The sequence below is a fragment of the Etheostoma spectabile genome, unplaced genomic scaffold (genome assembly GCF_008692095.1).
Source record: "Etheostoma spectabile isolate EspeVRDwgs_2016 unplaced genomic scaffold, UIUC_Espe_1.0 scaffold00005350, whole genome shotgun sequence".
NCBI lineage: Eukaryota > Metazoa > Chordata > Actinopteri > Perciformes > Percidae > Etheostoma > Etheostoma spectabile.
Genome location: NW_022603254.1, coordinates 25,839 through 35,000, shown reverse-complemented (window position 1 = coordinate 35,000; position 9,162 = coordinate 25,839). Strand labels below are relative to the sequence as shown.

Here is a 9,162-nt window from a genome sequence, read left to right as displayed (position 1 = left end):
GACCAGACTCTGGGATGTTATTTATCTCCCAGGTCTTTCATAAAGAGCAGGTCTAGACCAGGACTCTGGGATGTTATTTATCTCCCAGGTCTTTCATAAAGAGCAGGTCTAGACCAGGACTCTGGGATGTTATTTATCTCCCAGGTCTTCCATAAAGAGCAGGTCTAGACCGGACTCTGGGATGTTATTTATCTCCCAGGTCTTTCATAAAGAGCAGGTCTAGACCAGACTTGGGATGTTATTTATCCCAGGTCTTCATAAAGAGCAGGTCTAGACCAGACTCTGGGATGTTATTTATCTCCCAGGTCTTTCATAAAGAGCAGGTCTAGACCGGACTCTGGGATGTTATTTATCTCCCAGGTCTTTCATAAAGAGCAGGTCTAGACCGGACTCTGGGATGTTATTTATCTCTCTACCTGTCTGTCTACTGCAGGGATGATAACAGAGGAGCTGTACCTGTCTCTCTGTGCTCTGTGTGTTTGAATAAGGTTTTGTTTACCCCCCCAGGCTGATCCTCCTCTTCTACCTGGTCTTCTACGGGTTTCTGGCGGGGATGTTCTCTCTCACCATGTGGGTCATGTTACAGACGCTGGATGACAATGTCCCGCGCTATCAGGACCGGGTGGCCAATCCAGGTGAGGACGGGTCAACGCTTTCATAACTTCATCATTACACCTATATATATATATATATATATAATATATATATATATATATATATATATATATATATAATAATTATTATTACTATTATTTAAAACAGGTTTATCCTTGTAGCTCCACTGGGTGATTGGATCATTGGCCTTAAATTAAAAACATGAAGTGAAATTACTCAAGACACTGTTTTATAAATCATGAAAACAAGGTCAGATGTCTTAAAACAACACAGTGAGGATACCTGGACAGGTGAGGACACCAGGACAGTTGACGACATGAGGACAGTGAGGACACCTGGACAGTGAGGACACCTGGACAGTGAGGACACCTGGACAGTGAGGAAGAATGTGTCCAGGTGAAGACACCTGGACAGTGAGGACACCTGGACAGGTGAGGACCAACAGAGGTCCGTCTCTCAGCAGAATAAGAAACAACAGTCCCAGTAAATCTTTGATGATTATTTAGCAGGTCACACGATTAAAAATACATTTAATAGAGCTGGGCAGCGATTAAAAGTTTTAATTGCGATTAATTGCATTATTTCCCTGATTAATCACGATTAATTGCAAAATTAAATAAATTCAAAGTAGTGTATATAGTGCATTTTTTAAAAAATGTTCTGCCATATGAACAAAGTGCCGTAACATTTGTTCTGCAAAAACTTCCCAGCATTTAGTTTATAAAGCAGCAGTTAAGTAAAATATTTAGTTCCATCTCAATTTAAACATAATGTATTTATCATGTCCAGAGATGGATTCATCTGGTTGGAACGTGTTGCATAAGCGACTCCTTCTTATGCAAGGACACTGTCAAATACGCTGTTAAGCAGAGACACTGAGGGACACTGTCCAACGCACTGTACAGCAGAGACACTGGGACAGAATGCTGGAGACACAAAGCAGGGGACATGATCAGAAGGCAGAAGTCTCGCAGCAGCGATCAGATTTTGTATCTATTTGTCCTATCTGTCCTAACTGCGGGGACTTTATTTGACACATTCAACTGCTGTGTAACTTCAATAAAGTGTCTCGCGCATGTCTCAGCATAACGTCTGTCCTCTGTTTCATTAGTCAGAGCACGTGAATGCAGCGCCCACTTTTCATCAGTATAATGCTCTGCCGTCATTGTTGCAATTCTCAGACCGATGTCCTCCACCAGACCGATGTCCTCCACCAGACCGATGTCCTCCACCACCCTAATGGGCCTGCAGTCTGTACCTATCCACGTTGCTATGGCATTTGTTAGCGTCTCTTGCCTTTTTTTATCTCTACCCCCCCACGCTGCATCTAACGTAGCCTGCCAAAGCCCCGCCCACTGTGTGTGTGTCGTTGAATGATTGGCTGGTATCAACTGTCAGGTGATATTTCAGACTGGAAGTACTCCGGTGATTAGAAAATTCAACTTTGCAGTATTTACAAAGCCTGTGAGCAACAAACTTTTACAATAATAAAGAAATAATAAAAACTGTGTTAACGCGCATTAAAAATTGTCGGCATTAAATTAATTAGTTAACAGTATAAGAAGCTCAGTCCTCCGAGAGGAGCTCGGAGTAGAGCCGCTGCTCCTTCACGTTGAAAGGAGCCAGTTGAGGTGGTTCGGGCATCTGGTAAGGATGCCTCCTGGGCGCCCCCCCTAGGGAGGTGGTCCAGGAACGTCCAGCTGGGAGGAGGTCTTGGGTAAGACCAGGACTAGGTGGAGGGACGTCCAGCTGGGACAGGCATTGAGGCAGACTCAGGACTAGGTGGACAACTGGCACACATATCTCCAACCTGGCCTGGGAACGCATCACCCAGTCGGAGCTGGTTAATGTGGCTTGGGAAAAGGAAGTTTTGGGTCCCCTGCTGGAGCTGCTGCCCCTGCAACCCGATATCGGATTCGCAGATGAGGAGGGATGAATCTGGCTTCACTAACAACTGCTGTCACACCCAGATGCATTAACTCCATAATGGCTAGTTCCAACTACAGGACATGATATTACCCCGGTCACCGTGGTGTGAAGAGCAGAACAGAGGATTTTTCCTGCAAGAAGATCTATCAATGTTCAACTAGTGATCAAAGGGACATAGAGTAAAGTTGTAGAAAACTGGAGACTTTGAAAAATGTTCATTTGGAACATATCTTAAGTCAACCCTGTGCAACGTATGACCAATCCCAAACATGGACAGTCTGCTGAAAACAAAGAGCCAACGGCTGGATCAGAAAAACACGTTAAACACTGAATCCATGCTGCTGCCTCATCAACCATTCATACATCTCTTAATAATCTCTTGATGTGTTTTTAACTTCTCAGCTTTATTAGGGCTTCTCTGATTATTCCTTAGAGATCCATTTGTTTTGTGCAGGTTTGGTGATTCGTCCGCATGCTGCTGAAATCTCCTTCAACCGCAGTGACCCGATGAACTACAACCAGTACATTCAAAACCTGCACGAGCTCCTGCAGCGTGAGTACAAACCTGTCCTGAGAGACCCTGACCCTGAGAGACACTGAAGAGACCCAGACCCTGACCCTAAGATATCCTGACCCTAAGAGAAACCTTTCTGCAGGATTAGAACAACACTAACACACAAATCACGTGTCAAACATGGAGGGCATCAGGTTTCCATTCTGAGATTGTCAAGCATCAGTTTAGAAATGGAAAAGTCAGACGGGCGGTTACAGGTGAGCCGGTAGACAGGCAGGTAAACGGGCGGCTACAAGTGAGCAGGTAGACGCGCAACTACAGGTGAGCCGGTAGACAGGCAGGTAGACGGGTGGCTACAGGTGAGCAGGTAGACGGTCAGGTAGATGGTCAGGTAGACGGGTGGCTACAGGTGAGCAGGTAGACGCGCAACTACAGGTGAGCGGTAGACAGGCAGGTAGATGCGCAACTACAGGTGAGCCGGTAGACAGGCAGGTAGACGGGTGGCTACAGGTTATCAGGTAGACGGTCAGGTAGACGGGTGGCTACAGGTGACCAGGTACACAGTCAGGTAGACGGGTGGCTACAGGTGATCAGGTAGACGGGTGGCTACAGGTGATCAGGTAGACGGGTGGCTACAGGTGAGCAGGTAGACGTCAGGTAGACGGGTGGCTACAGGGGAGCAGGTAGACGGGTGGCTACAGGTGATCAGGTAGACAGGTGGCTACAGGTGAGCAGGTAGACGGGTGGCTACAGGTGATCAGGTAGACAGGTGGCTACAGGTGAGCAGGTAGACGGGTGGCTACAGGTGATCAGGTAGACGGTCAGGTAGACGGGTGGCTACAGGTCAGCAGGTAGATGGGAACACACCTGCCTTTCTTTACTTTTAGCAGAAACAATCCTGATTGACTGCAAGTTGAAGGCTCATAAATAATCAAGTAAATTGTTTTATCCATTTTACTGTTATCACGTTCTATCCCTGTTTTGTGTATTCTGTCTGCTTATAACATGCATTTCTCATTTTGTAAAGTATTCATGTATGAAAGGCGCAACACAAAATAAGTTAAATATTAAATGACATTAGTTATATTACATGTCGAAGTAAATTAAGCTAACAACGAGGAAACTATAAAGTTCATTCATTTCCTTCTTTGGTGGTCAGCAACAGTACTTTTAGTGGTTGTACATCCCGGCCACCCAACCATGGATGGCTGGTCTTGTTCAAAATGCATAATTGCAATGGATTGTGGGTGCAATCCACCTCTGGAGTGTCCATCGTTGTTCACTTGTCTCCTCAGCCATCGGAGGGTCCATCTCATCAAGTCTACTTCAGTTTGTCAGACAATTGGAACAACACTTAAAATGGCAGCGGGCAAGTGGTTAGGGGAAGTGAGCGTGAGCATGTTGAACCACCATGGAGGCAGGAAGCACGGAGTTGGTATTTGATGGTGTTGACATGTTCAGCAAGGATGAGGAAGGTGGATCTGGAGCCAATCAGAGTCTTGGTTTTCTGGTTGAACTCCATCTAAAAAGACAGCAGGGTGTTGAGTTTCAAACATGTTTAATGTGTTGTCAGGGCTGAACGTTGCATAGGGTGTGTGTGGGGAGGGGGGGACAGGAATGATCTCAGGACAGAGTCTCAGGACATCTAGTGGACGGTTTGAGGAAAGCAGGGGAGAAGACATGAGAACAGGGAGAATCAACCATTTACAAGTCCATCAGTCATTTGACACAAAACAGTTTTTGTGATGTCCTACAGACATTTCCTGATGAGAGTGATCATATGTTTATGTAACCAGGCAGGTAAACGGGCGGCTACAGGTGAGCAGGTAGACGGGTCAGGTAGATAAGAGTGATTATATGTTTATGTAACCAAGAAAACAAACTAAGAGATTCAATGTATCACAATCATCATTCTGACATGGTAATGAACTCTTTAAGATGACTCTATCACACTGAATCTACCTGTGGACATCCAGCGGGGGGGATAGCCTCTCCACAGCTGACATGCTGATTGGTTCCCTCCTAGAATTAACGTATATACTAGTCTTTAGTTTGAGAGGACGCCAATTTCTCTCATCAGACACCACATTTTGAATGTTTTTCTCTGCAGGTTACAATGACACTATCCAGGAGCGGAACGACTTGTGTTTGGTGGGTGAATACACTGAACAGGACGAGGAGCCAATCAAGAAGGTTTGTCAGTTTAAGCGCAGTATGCTGAGTCAGTGCTCCGGGCTGCGCGACTCCAGCTTTGGATTTGCTGAGGGGAAACCGTGCATCATCATCAAGATGAACCGGGTCAGTGAAGCACTGTTATGATGGTTAAAGTCCATCCATCAGGATGTCTGTCTATGAGAAACCAACGCAGCACTAATGACAGCAACAGGAAGTCTTTCTGGCTCCGTTGTTAATGTACAAGAAAGTGAAGAGGAACATGGAAGTCTTAACTCTTTTAAATAAAAGTTGGAAACTTGCGGCGCACATGTCGTTGGACGGCCTATAGAAACACACGGAGCACATTTCATCACACAGGGTATAGAAACATGTGGAGCACATTTCATCACACAGGGTATAGAAACATGTGGAGCACATTTCATCACACAGGGTATAGAAACATGTGGAGCACATTTCATCACACGGCCTATAGAAACACACGGAGGACATTTCATCACACGGCCTATAGAAAAATGTGGAGCACATTTCAACACACGGCCTATAGAAACACACAGAGCACATTTCATCACACGGCCTATAGAAACATGTGGAGCACAATTCATCACACGGCCTATAGAAACATGTGGAGCACAATTCATCACACAGGGTATAGAAACATGTGGAGCACAATTCATCACACAGGGTATAGAAACATGTGGAGCACAATTCATCACACAGGGTATAGAAACATGTGGAGCACAATTGATCACACGGCCTATAGAAACATGTGGAGCACATTTCATCACACGGCCTATAGAAACATGTGGAGCACAATTGATCACACGGCCTATAGAAACATGTGGAGCACAATTCATCACACACGGCCTCTAGAAACACACGGAGCACAATTCATCACACAGGGTATAGAAACATGTGGAGCACAAAAACACCCACATCAGTGGTTTGCTCCGGCATGTTTCTGACATCTATTTCCGTTTGATTATTTTTGCTAGTCGGACTGGTCTTCTAGTTGGACTGGTCTTCTAGTTGGACTGGTCTTCTAGTTGGACTGGTCTTCTAGTTGGACTGGTCTTCTGGTCGGACTGGTCTTCTAGTTGGACTGGTCTTCTAGTTGGACTGGTCTTCTGGTTGGACTGGTCTTCTGGTCGGAGTGGTCTCCTAGTTGGACCGGTCTTCTAGTTTGATTAGTTTTCTAGAAAAAAGCAGTCAAAAGCGTAGGGTAATTTCTTGGCTAAATATTGTATTTAGCCAAAGCTAAATATCACATAATGTGACGTGCAGGTTACCTTCCCCCCAACACACACACACACACACACAGAGTATATCTGCAGAGGTTAATCTAATTTAACAAGTATTGCGTTCAGAGAGATTCTGATTTTATTTCAGTGAATTCTCAACATACAAATTATAAAAATATGAATAGAACAATAATATAAGAAATAATACTTTAGTTTAATGAATAAAACTGTTTGCAGGTCATCGGACTGAAACCACAAGGAGACCCCTACATAAACTGTACTGCCAAGGTAAACACACACACACACACACACACACACACACACACACACACACAAACACACACACACACACACACACACACACACACACACACACTACCTATTATATACACAAATAAGGAAACCCTGTGTATTTCTTTGTGAAGAGAGCCAGTCCCTTACGGATGCAGTTCTACCCATCAGATGCTCGTCTGGATAAAATGTTCTTCCGTACTACGGAAACAAAGCTCATGTGAGTAAAGATGTGTGGTCGGTAAAGGTAATAAGTTAATAATATTTAGAAATGTAGTTTCACAAAACTCTCCCCCCCAGGCGGACTACGTGCAGCCGCTGGTTGCCGTGCAGTTGCTGCTCTCCAGAGAAGACCTGAACGTGGAGCAGACGGTGGAGTGTAAACTCGAGGGAACCAACCTGCGTAACGACGACGACCGGGACAAGTTCATGGGTCGGGTTGTTTTCCGGGTCAAAGTGTCGGAGTAACCACGTCTACCAGTTGTCAAGGATACCACAAACTGTGTTGAAACTGGAACTAACTGTCCAGTTTAGGACAATTTACTTTTAAGACCTGATCTGATTTGGACGCCTGAATGTGGTCTTCTTGAGTCTGGTTTTAGGGTTCAGACCGACGGATCAGATCAGGTCTGTGTGAAGCATGTGAGCCAGATGCACCCCCACACGTTGTTTTTAAATGTAAGTGTCTAATAGTGATGTAAAAGGATCCCAGCAGTGTGTAACGAGCAGGGCAGCAAGCACACACACACACCTGGTTAGTAATGAGATTACTCTTTTTTCATCCTGAAACTGCCTTTACACTTTTTATAATACTGCACTGACTTTTTCATTTTGTATCAACAGGGATGTTTTTCCAGATTGCTGAACAGAATTTTCAGTTTAAAAATTGAGACAATCAGTCCAAAATGGCAGTAGGATGGAAAGGCAGTAATCTGATTACTGATGGCCATACATGAACATCATTCAACAGCATATTTCAGTTCATGCACACCACTTCAAGGAAGATTAAAGATAGATTCATAACAGCAGAAAGCTACAAATGATCTACTTCTAGTTTCCTCTTTAATCTTTGATTCGTCTCAGTGTAACAGTAAGTAGGACAGACAATACTCTCGTTGAATAATTAATAATACTTAGATAATACAGGCCCTCTAGAGGCCGATCATTGCACTGGGATATAGGAGGCTGCCTTGGCGCGCCGCCTGCTGGGACTTTCACCCGTCTTTTAAAATATACTTTATGGATATAATAAGGTCTGCCAATGTGTTTACAACCTACTATTGCACAGATGTTTTTAAATGTTTACGTGAGTATTTTTAAAGACTACCGTTGTGTTTACAGCACAGATCCAATCAGCTTCAGCAAGTCTGGGTTAAGATTGTAATTTCTAGCATGTCTGAAACAGACTGATGTATGGTTTCATTATTCATGTTTCTGTCGACTGAAGGAATGACAACAGGAAACAAGACTGATGATCTCCACTGCTGCAAATTAAACACAAAGATTCATTTAAAAAGAGCACTCTTCATCTATACCCATCAGTGTAAAAGCTAGAAGGAAGATGGTGTTAACATGTACACTGTGAGGAAGTACCAACTAAGTAGCATTTGGTGGTTGGTGAACACACAGACATAAATATATTAAAGAAGGATATGAAATAAACGATACAGGTAAAAAAATATATGAAATAGCTGTTTCCCTGTCAGGATTTTGAAGGCTTGGACCCAAAAAAGCAAAGTTTAAACAAGGAAGCAACATGAATTTCAAAGGTTGATTAAATTAAGCTACAAAAAAAAACTGTCCTGAAGTAAGAAGGTAAAACTAGCAAAAAGGAATATCTAAAAACCCCAGGAACAAAACTACAAGGGAGAGACTCAGAGACCGGCTCGCGCCATGACAACGACCTGACAACAGATAAAGCACATTGACTTAGTACACAAGGTAACGGGGTAACGAGGTAAGGGTCAGGGTTAGGGTCAGGGGGTTAGGGTTAGGTGTGTTCGGATCCCATTAGCCTCCCACGCGTCCGATGACTACGCAATTGAATGGAGACTAAAGGTAGGCTCGGGCAGTCACATTCACTTTCAATTTCAATTTAATTTTATTTATAGTATCAATTCATAACAAGAGTTATCTCAAGACCCTTTACAGATAGACCAGGTCTAGACCACACTCCAGAATTTACAAGGACCCAACAGTTCTAGTAGTTTCCTCCAGAGCAGCAACAGGGCCACAGTGGAGAGGAAAAACTTGGTAGACGGTGTCTGACGGGCCGGTTGGGGTTAATGAAGAGTGGCAATAACAAAAATAGAAAGTTAGTAGTTTGTAGCAGTTCTTTGTGGTAGTTCATGGCATAGCAGGACGCTGTGCGGCATTACAAGGCACAGCAGGACGTAGCAG

General features: G+C 44.1%; 1 pseudogene; it reads left to right on the top strand.

Moving 5' to 3' along the window:
• LOC116677601 (sodium/potassium-transporting ATPase subunit beta-3-like) overlaps positions 1–8,085 on the top strand; it is a 9,039-nt pseudogene extending 954 nt beyond the window's left edge.
• The last annotated feature ends 1,077 nt before the right edge of the window (positions 8,086–9,162 follow it).